Below are 9,779 nucleotides of genomic sequence, written 5' to 3'. Positions count from 1 at the left end.
ATTTTTCTAGTGACTATTTTTAATCGAATACTTTTGTACATCAGATGCTTGTAGATCTCGTCTAATGTTGTTTGGAAAATAAAGAATAAAAAAATTCTCTAGATCACGTTCCTGTTTCAAATCCTTTCCTTCCATCACGTTCTTGATTTTTTTTTTTTTGAACTTATTTGCATAATCTTCTGTAATATTTAGATCACGTTCTTAGTTCAAAAAAATATATTTAGATCATGTTCTTTTTTTTTGTGGTAAAAATTAGATCACGTTCTTGTTGCTAACTATTATCCACGGACCACAGTTTTAATCAAACGTTACGATTCCATTGGTTTTTTTCCATTGCGTCTTTAGTTTCGTTCCTGCCAAATGCAGTGAATCATTGCTTGCAGAGTGAATCATATTAGGAACCGTTCTGTTTTAGTAATCTAATCTATTAAAACTGAAGTACATTTGAGAATTAATCTTTACTAGGTGACCGGCCCCGCACCCTGTGCGGACATAAACATATCCTCTCTCTCCCTCTCTCCCACTCTCTCTCCCCTCTCATCCTCCCTCCTCCCTCCCTCTCTCTCTCTCCGTCCCTCCCTCTCCCTCCCTCTCTCTCCCTCCCTCTCTCTCACCTATTAATAGTGAGAAAAATGTCTTTAGTATTTATTTACAACATTACAATATCGCGAATTCCACAAAAGTAAAACAAAAAAAATTAATTAATAGAAAATCTAACAAAAGCCACATCTTAACCAATAGAAGAGTATACTATTGATAACACGTTTCAAAACTTAAACAATGTAAATGAGCTTCCGTTCAAACGCATGATTGATTCAATCTCCGCCAAAGATAAACTCTTAATTTGATCTTCTGATAAACTCAAGCCTGAAAGAACATGTAAAAATTAATTTGATCTACTGACGTTTTCTTTTGATAAAAACATGATAAGCTAAGAAGTAGAATATTCTTTATTAAATTCTCAATAAATCTTATACTTATAAGGTAATATTATTTTTGGAATATCTTGTTAATAAAGCTAAATGAGAACATCTCGTGAATAGATTGCACCAAAATTTTGGTTGACAAGTCTCACCATAAATATTAAGTTTTAAATGCATGATTTTAGGAGAGAAAATATCTTGTCAAATAATTTTGTTTCTCTGACATCTAAAATATTTAGTGAGTATTTAATGAACTAAACAGAGAAATGATCTCAAAAAGATGTTATTTGAATCGAGAAAACACAAAAGATAAGTAAAATGCTAGAGTTTACTAAAATATTTAGCTTTCACAATAAGCTATGTAATAGAATGTTCTCAAATTAATTTTAAAAAATGTATCTACCTATAAGTTAGGATTATTTATGGAATATATTGTTACTAAAATTACATTTTAAATATAAAAAAGAGAATATCCCGGGAGTAGTTTACACTAATGATTTAATTAACAAATCTTGTCCTTAAAGTTTAAATATTAAAGCATGAGATTAGGAAATAAGATATTATTTCAGTAGAGAAAATACCATCCTACTATAGATATTTTAAAAATATAATTGATTATCCAATTTTGATGTACAGTAGAGAAAATACCATTCTAAGTGCACATCTTTTGCAGGATCGGAATGGTGAACTCTTAGAGGTCTGAAATATGACCACTTCTCTCAAATCATCTCTGAAAAAAAAAAATCACAATCAGCAAACCAAAAAACAAATATGTGTATATATAAGCTTATAATTCTAAACAATAATATAAATCTACAAATCAAAAAAAGAAAAATATTCGCAGCACAAAAAGATGCTATTGAAATGATTTAGCTGAGAGATGTTATCAAATTGAGTAAAAATTTTTTACCAGATTGAGGAACAAAGATGTTATCGAAATGATATATCAAAGAGGTGTACAATCAAATCATATATAGCTTCAGTGGAGAAATTGTCATAATAGGGTATCTGCATATAAACCAAAAGAAAAATCAGCTCTCATGAAATATAAAAGCTTAATGTTCTAAAATAAGAAGAAAAAAAGTTTAGAACATTATTAACATTAAAAGTTCAGAATACAAAAATACAAAGTTCAATTATTTCGTTTCTTCTACTGTGAATGTCTTATTTATAGTAAATTGGTAGACGTTTCTCATTGATTTAGCTTGCATGATAAGCTAAGAAATAGAATATTCTTTAATAAATTCTCAATAAATCTTATACTTATAAGGTAATACTAGATTTTGACCCGCGCTTAAAAGCGCGGGTTATTTTTCAGTTGATAAAGATATATGATATGAATTAGTATTTTAGTCTTGTTATACATTATTATGTTACAAAATTTTATTATGTCAAAAAAAATTATTATTATGTAATTATATTTTTAATCGTTTGATTACTTTTTTCAAAAAAAAATTATATGGATTGATCAGATTCAGTGCGTCTATTATTTTAAAATAAATTATTTTCAATTAGATGAGAACAGTACTTTTATATTAAGTTTGGACCCGTCGTCGAACCAGTAAACACGATGACTTGTACATAAGCTGGTTTAGATTTAATGAAAACTCGTTAATTTAAAGCATGCAAACTTCGAAAAAACCCGCAATCAAGTGTGACCCGACATTTGGTTTACATGGTAGGAAAAAAATAATCTTCAATAATATTTTAAGAGATGAATGAAACTTCTAATATATTAATGTAATAAAAAATAATTTAACGTAAATATATATAATTTTGTTTTGACAAATGATTTGCTAAAGTATTTTTTTATTAAATTTGATTTTGTAAATATTTAGAATTATATAATGTTAGATGACATGATATAATATGTTGTATGATATATGCTTTCGTTTTAATAATTGATATCTAAATATTATATATCCATCTTTGAGCATAATATATGATGTATATAACGTTATTAATAACAACAATAACATTGGATGATAATAAGAAAAATAATTAAAGAAGTGTATCATACCAAATGAGAAATAATAATAGGATTTATTTGAATTATTTATAGTTATTGTAGTTAATGGTAGGATAAAAAATAAAGAGTTTTATATAGATGTTATAAATTCTTTTATAAATTTTTTTTAAAAAAAATCTTTAATAATAAAAATTTTCAATCGCATCTATAATATATTCTTATCAAAAATCATCATAACAATATATTTAGAATATATATATTTTTAGAATATATTGTTAAACTAAATTGGAGAAATATAAGGTAATTGATTATTGCATAGTTAGAAAAATATAAGATAATTGACTATTGCATAGTTAGAGAAATAAAAGGTGAGACCAAAAAAATAGTTTAAGCTAATGAAAGGGTCCAACAACTTTTCATAGGTAGATTTTTTAAAACTTCTTCCCTTTTAATAGAATAGATTATTTTTGGAATATCTTGTTAATAAAGCTAAAGGAGAACATCTCGTGAATAGATTGCACCAGAATTTTGGTTGACAAGTCTCACCATAAATATTAAGTTTTAAATGCATGATTTTAGGAGAGAAAATATCTTGTCAATTAATTTCATTTCTCTAACATCTAAAATATTTAGTGAGTATTTAATGAATTAAACAGAGAAATGATCGCAAAAAGATGTTCTTTGAATCGAAAAAACAAAAAAGTTAAGTATTAAAGTGATTTCATTTTTAGTAGTGTCGATGATTAAAATAAATCGAAAAAGAAATTCAATCAACAAAATCAAGAGAATTCTTTCCATTTGTAATAAGGAAACTAATTATTACATGTATTAACTAATATTGTTGCGCAAGTAATGTTAATAGAGAGATTAAATTATTTTTTCCTTTTCAATCAGTTTTCAATGTTACTTTCCTTTTATAGGGGATCGATGAACTAAAATAAATTATTTGATTTGATAAAATGACTTTATATTCTAATATATCTATAGACTACATAAAATAATAAACCAAAATATTTACTTGAATTGATAAAATGACTTTATATACCATACTTTCGACAATTAATTACTATAAATAGTTATTAATAATATTATGTAAGTCATTTGGAATCCAAAATATTTATTTGAATTAATAAAATGGATTTATATACTATACTTTCGACAATTAGTTACCATAAATAGTTATTAATAATATTATGTAAGTCATTTGGAAAGTGATGTTAATTGGTCATTAAATTATGTTTTCCCTTGCAATTAGTATTCAATGGTACTTTCCTATTATAGTGGGATCGATGAATTAAATGATATATCGAAATTACAAAATAAGGTAAGTATTTAGAGGGCTTTCCTTTTTAGTAGTGTCGATGGAAAATATAAATCAAAAAGAAATTCTAAAAAATATTTAACAATAAACAAATATTCAATATATAGTAAATTTAATTTTATTAATAATTTATAACATTCTGTAAATTATTTTAAAATTATGATAAATTTATTCTTTAAACAACGATAAATAATTTAAAAATAATATTAATAAACATGTTTGAATTTTTTAATATTTAAAATATTCAAAAATACCTTCTTCACTAACTGAAAGTTATATTTTTAAATATAAGAAACTTGAGAAATGAAAATTTTAATTTTTTTTTCAAAATCTAAATATCTGAACCAGATCCGAAATAACCGAATCCGAACTAAAAATACCCGAACCCGACCCGAAGTACAGAAATACCCGAACGGATTCTACACCTCTATACCGAAATACCCGAAAATCTGAAATACCCGACCCGAACCCGAACGGTTACCCAAGGCTAAACTAAATCGATAATTATTATCCCCTAGCTATATATGGACTTAACAAAATCGACAATAGTTTTGGGCTTGTCTACATAAGTGATTGATTAAAATAAATGAAAAAGAAAAATTCAAAAAAACCAGCCAATAGAATTATAACGTTTTTCCTGAGAAGCTCTATATGAGTGCCACCTCAGCAGAAATCACTAAAGTGACTTCTCTTTTTAATGTATAGGGGGATTTCATATTTAATATTACAACATTTAACAACATTCTAAAACCAATTTAATTCATTTGATATACTCAACCAAAAATCACGTATTTCCTTGATGTAAAATAATAAATTAACATAATTTTTTTAAAAAAATTAAAAATATTTTCGGTTATCCACAAATTTTAACGAAATGGGTCGATTATTAACACTTTGTAAGTTATGCTGATCGCATTTTTGAATCAAAATATGATTTAACCCGTAGCTGGGCAGATTTGACTTGTTTTCTAACATTACTCATGTGGTCTGGTTCGTAGCTTATGTTTGCTTATAATTATGGATGGAGCCTATTTGAGCGTTAAAGAATATTCCAGAGAAATAGTTTTCCTGTTTTGGCAGCCATCTGTTATATATGCATGTCAACTTTTCTGTGATGACTTTTTTGAGATTTTTTCCGAAAGAACTGACTCTCTTTGGATATACTTTATCCCTCAAGTAGATATAACTCTTATCCTATGCAATTGGATATTTCAAACTGGTATTAACATTAGTACCAAAACAAAAAATTCAAATAATAGCGTAGGTCAACGCAAGAGGATAGGAGAAACGAAAAAGCCTTCATAGAATCAAATAAGAGCATCATCAGTGGAGAAATTCTCAGACAGAATTTTTTTAACATTTTATATTACTTTTTAGTAATGTAATTAAAATTAATAATACAAAGGAAAAAGAACCATGAATGAAAGACGTTTCTTGTAATTGTTAGAGTCTCTTGTTATTTGTGTGATAGTCTCTCTTGTCCAAAAGATGTTTCTTGTAATTGTTCTCCCCTCTTTCCTATTGTTCTTTTGTAGCTAGAGACTATTATATAATTAAGTGAATAGGTGTAATGTTTCATATGAACCATTGCAATTTTTTGTATGAACAGTTGCAACTATAAAAATAAAACATTGCAACTATTGATGATTACAATCTTTGGTGATAAACATATTAATTAATTGCAACCTTCGGCGATTAACCATTGTAACTCTTTACTAACCATTGTAACTCTTCATTAACCTTTGCAACTTTTGGTTTAACCATTGTAACTATTGGCTGCAAATCTTCACTCTCTATATAAATAGATGTAGGCATTGGCAAATGGATATAGAAAAAATCAGAAACTAATAGTTAGTAAAAAAGAGAGAGAGAAAAAATTCATTGTTCAAAGTGTTAAGCTAGATGGGTTTCCAACCTAAAACCAATTGGTGATAAGTGGAGTGACCCATCTATCTTATATATTGCTTAGGATCCTTTCCAAATACCGATGTGGGACACTTTGTGTCTAATACGCCCCCTCGAGATGATGGCTCTTTAAGCATCAATCTAGGAATATTCGGGCAAGGATCAACGGGCCAACTTTGGGCTAGATTGATGTGGATCAGGTTGGGCTGTGTGGATCGGAGTCTGATACCATGTTAAGCTAGATGAGCTTCCAACCTAAAACCAATTGGTGATAAGTGGAGTGGCTCATCTATCTTATATATTACTAAAAATCTCTTCCAACTACCGATGTAGGACACTTTGTGTCTAATACGCCCCCTCGAGATAATGGCTCTTTAAGCGTCAATCTCGGCATGCTTAGACAAGGATTAATGTGCTAACTTTGGTCCGGATCGATGAAAATTGGGTTGGACTGCGTAGATCGGGCTCTGATACCATGTTATGCTAGATGTGATTCTAACCTAAAACCAATTGGTGATAAGTGGAGTGACGCATCTATCTTATATATTGCTTAGGATCTCTTCCAACTACCAACGTGAGACACTTTGTGTCTAATACGCCCCCTCGAGATGATGTCTCTTTGAGCGTCAATCTCAGAATATTCGAGCAAGGATCGATGGGTCAACTTTGGGCTAGATCGATATGGATCGGGTTGGGCTGCGTGAACCTGGCTCTGATACCATGGTAAGCTAGATGGACTTTCAACCTAAAACCAATTGGTTTTAGATTGGAAGCACATCTAGCTTAACACAAAGATCATCAAAGACTTTGAAGAAACACATATAAACACTAAAGCTCTATTTGTTTCTCTTGTATCTTAGCCTAGAACAAGAGTGAGACTTTTGATTGTCTTATCCTACAAAGGGATTTCGTGTAACCCAAAGTTTGGAATATGGTCAAAATACTCTTTAAGGAAAGCACGGCGATTCAATCATTATCCATATATAATTCACAACTTTACGGGTTATAACCCTTAATACAATCTTAAAGAGTATTTTCTTGTGAATTATGACTGGTGAATCTATACGAGAGATGACATCAAAGTTTGAAAAGTTAGATAAGTTTGAGGGAGTATATTTCCGGAGATGGCAAAAGAAGATGCATTTTCTCCTCACAAATCTGAATGCCTACTGTACCGGAGGATGCTGAGAAAGAGTCGTTGGATGAGACAAGGAAGCAACTTAAATGGGAAAACAACAATTACATATGATGTGGCCATATTCTCAACGGTATGTCAGACCCTCTCTTTGATGTTTATCATAATGTCGAATCCGCAAAACAGTTGTGGGATGCGTTAGAATCAAAGTACTTGGCTGAAGATGCTTCTAGTAAGAAGTTCCTTGTCAGTAATTTTAATAATTACAAGATGTCTGATTCTAGGCTAGTTATGGAGCAATACAATGAATTGCTTCATATACTAGGTTAATTTGTACAACACAACATGAAGATGGACGAATCCATTTCAGTATGGAGTATCATCAATAAGTTACCACCTTCATTGAAATTTTTTAAACACATGTTAAAACACAAAAATGAATTGTCTCTTGTACAACTTGGCAGCCGTTTGCGCATAGAGAAATCTCTAAGGGCGCAAGAAGGAGAAAAACCCAAAAATAATGAGGCTGGTGCTTCTTCCATCAATATGATGGAGGAAGGTGTGAGTTCTAAGAATAGGAAGAAGAGGAAACGATCTTCTAATAACAACACTTGCAATGGATCTAACAAAAAGTTTAAGAGCATTTGTTGGAATTATAACATGTCGGGCCACTTAAGTCATTATTGCCGAGCTGGGAAGGATAAAAATAAAATGGGACAAAACCTTTTGGGACAAGTGTCTAAGGACCAAGTTCCAGTCACTCATCAAGGTCAAATCTTTGATTTTAAACCATATTCTAATGTGAATTATGTATCAAAGACTTATGAGGCATTTTATGTGCAGGATGATGAAGTGGCATGGTGGATTGACTCGGGTGCAACAACACATGTTTGCAAGGATCATGAATGGTTTACTACATATGGGTAAGTTCAAGATGGATATGTACTTCATATGGGAAACGAGTCAACTTTCCCTATTCTAGTTCGTAGAAAAGTGGTGTTAGAGTTTAGTTCTGGAAAAATCCTTGATCTTAAGGATGTACTTCATGTTCCCGGAATTAGGAAAAAATTAGTCTCTGGTAGTGTTTTAAATAGATGTGGTTTTAAACAAGTGTATGAATCTGATAAGTATATATTATCGAAGTGTGATGTATTTGTTGGATTTGGACATTTCTGTAATGATATGTTTATGCTTAATATTAATAAAATTGTCAATTATGTTTATATATTTATATGGCAAGTTCTAGAAAAATGATATTTCTCTGTGGCATGCTAGATTAGGTCATGTACATTATAATCATATGATTAATATGTCTAAAGAAAGTTTAATTCATACTTTTGATATAAATTCAGAAAAATGTAGTACTTGCATGATAACAAAGATAATTAGGCAACCATTTAAAAACATTGAAAAAAATTCTGTAGTGCTAGGAATCTATGTGATTTTCTTGCTACACCATCTTTAGGAAACAAGAAGTATTTTGTCACTTTCATAGATGATTATTCTCTTTGTAGTATGTATATTTATTACATGCTAAAGACGAGGCCCTAAATAAATTTAAGGTTTATGAAACTGAGGTTGAATTGGAACAAAATGGTTTGATTAAGAAGTTACACACCGATAGAGGTGGAGAGTATTATGATCATGTATATTTCCAGTCCGTAGGCATTATTCATGAAACTACGGCTCCGTATACACCACCACAAAATGGTGTATCAGAAAGGAAAAATAGAATCCTAAAGGAAATGGTTAATTCCATGTTATCTTACTCGAGATTAAGTCACGGATTTTGGGGTGAAGCCATGTTAACGGCTTGCTATTTATTAAATAAAATTCCTAACAAAAAGAACAAAATTACCCCTTTTCAACTTTGGTATAAGAGAAAACAAAACTTGAATTATTTTCGAGTTTGGGGATGTAGGGCTGTTGTAAGACTACCCCAACCCAAAATTAAAACTTTGGGAGAGAGATGTACTAATTGCATTTTTATTGGATATACAGAGCATTCCAAAGATTATAGGTTTTATGTAATAGAACCTAATGATTCAATAGCAGTTCACACTGTAATTGAATCAATAGATGCAATATTTGATGAAACTCATTTTTAATCTATACCTATGCCAAAGGCTTTGGTTCCATGTTCAAGTGCAACTAATAAAGGAGATGAAACTCTTGTGTCTCTTAACATGTTACCTATGCTTCGTAGGAGCAAGCGAGGAATGATTGAAAAATCATTTGGTCCTGATTTCAAATATATTTAGTTGAAGGATCAAAAGATGAGATTGGTTTACAACACTCATAATGTTATCATATTGATAATGATCCAAGAACTTATAGCGAAGCTATGAACTCTCAAGATGTTGCCTTTTGAAAAGAAGCAATAAATGATGAGATGGACTCCATCATGGGAAATAATACTTAGATCTTGTCGGATCTTCCACCTGGTTGCAAGCCTTTAGGCTGCAAATGGATCTTCAAAAGAAAGATGAAAGTTGATGGAACAATAGACAAGTTTAAAGCACAATT

The 9,779-nt window shown here is 30.1% G+C and overlaps 1 long non-coding RNA gene across 1 annotated transcript; it reads right to left on the bottom strand.

Annotated features, from left to right (window-relative positions):
* Positions 1-201: 201 nt before the first annotated feature.
* On the bottom strand, positions 202-4,379 carry LOC111209301. Its single transcript, XR_007338370.1, has 3 exons — positions 1,834-4,379; positions 1,572-1,653; positions 202-867 (listed from the first exon to the last, which is right to left on the bottom strand). It is a non-coding gene; the product is annotated as an uncharacterized LOC111209301 (long non-coding RNA).
* Between the last annotated feature and the right edge of the window lie 5,400 nt (positions 4,380-9,779).

Source organism: Brassica napus, chromosome A1, assembly GCF_020379485.1.
Source record: "Brassica napus cultivar Da-Ae chromosome A1, Da-Ae, whole genome shotgun sequence".
Taxonomy (NCBI): Eukaryota; Viridiplantae; Streptophyta; class Magnoliopsida; order Brassicales; family Brassicaceae; genus Brassica; species Brassica napus.
The sequence above is the reverse complement of the archived record's forward strand: the minus strand, read 5'-3'. Positions and strand labels throughout refer to the sequence as shown.